Here is a 1,409-nt window from a genome sequence, read left to right as displayed (position 1 = left end):
TCCAGCACTAGCAGCAAAGCTCAAAAAGAGAAAATAACAAATGCTGGCGAGGATGCAGAGAGATTGGGATTCTCATACACTGTTGGTGAGACTATAAAATGGTACAACCACTGTGGAAAGCAGTATGGCAATTCCTTAAAAAGTTGGAATTAGAAATAGAAACACATACTTAAAAGCCATTAAGTCTCCTCCAGGGGAACCAACCAAGAAATACACCTGTGTGAGTATAATCCAGTCGGGAGATGGACTAGAGCACCAGGTTGCCCACCTGACAAAAGCAAGCGCTACTGAATTCTTAGGCACAATACCCCAAAAGCAAAGCACCTTCCAAACCTGCAGCATCCCTCCAGAGGGGTTGCTGTGATCCCCCAAAAATCAAAAGCAGTAGTCTGCCTATTTGTGAGATTTGAGCTCCCTCTACTGACACTCTGTAAGATGCAACTGTCCTTAAGGTTTTCTGTTTGTGAGTTTGAATGGAAGTGTTCTGCTTGTAAGCTCTGGTTTAAAATTTGAGATTTTGTAGACCGCAGAAACTAAAGTTCTTTTGGATTTTAGTCTCAAGACTATAAACAAAAGTAACTCTCTGTTCTGTTTAGTATGCACGTTCAGTCTAACAAGGAAATGGAAAACAATAAACCCCAGAGAATGTTCTTCAGGAAATCCTGCATAATATATGAGCAAACGTTCTAGGCCTGTCACTCGCTTCTTCTTAAACAGGTGGCAAAATTTAACCAAAGATCTCCTAGAAAATATGTGATCAATTTGTAGTTCTTTGACTTTTCCAAATAATCTTTCCAACACAGTAAATTGGAAGGGAAAAAATTCTAAAATTAAGTATACACAATGGAATTCCTATTTTAATTAGTATTTTGAAGGATTTAATAGAATTCAGGCAAGTAAAGTGCTAGTTTGAAAAATGCTGCTTTAAAGATGACTGAACATATTAAATACAATACTTTTCCCATTTCTATTGAGTTGACCCCACCCACCGACCCTTCTGCTCCTGCTGACACAGCTAAAATTCCCCCTCTTCCTTGTTTTATAACTCACACTCTCTATGCTCCTCTTCCTTTATTATAATACGTCCCTATCTGAACTCCTCTTCTTTGCAGATTTTTTTTTTTTTTTTGCTTGTAAATCAACATGTGAAATGTCTTATCAAAAGAAAACCATTGGAATAGACCAAGAAACATCCTGAATCTGTACCCAGTATGTCTTCCAAAAGAAACCATGAGAGGAAACTAACAAATCTGTCTGTTGTTTAAATGCCTTCTAAAGTTAAACCACTGGAGGGTAAATCCCAAAATCCATTAAAATTAACTGAGGAATTCAGAAACTTAATTAACACCTGTCTGTGAGTTCTGGTGGTGTAGTGCCTAAGGCACTTGACTGCTAATCAGAAGGATGGC

The sequence above is a fragment of the Orycteropus afer genome, unplaced genomic scaffold (genome assembly GCF_000298275.1).
Source record: "Orycteropus afer afer isolate SDZICR_OR568_19922 unplaced genomic scaffold, OryAfe1.0 scaffold00412, whole genome shotgun sequence".
Taxonomy (NCBI): domain Eukaryota; kingdom Metazoa; phylum Chordata; class Mammalia; order Tubulidentata; family Orycteropodidae; genus Orycteropus; species Orycteropus afer.
This window is presented reverse-complemented; position numbering follows the sequence as displayed.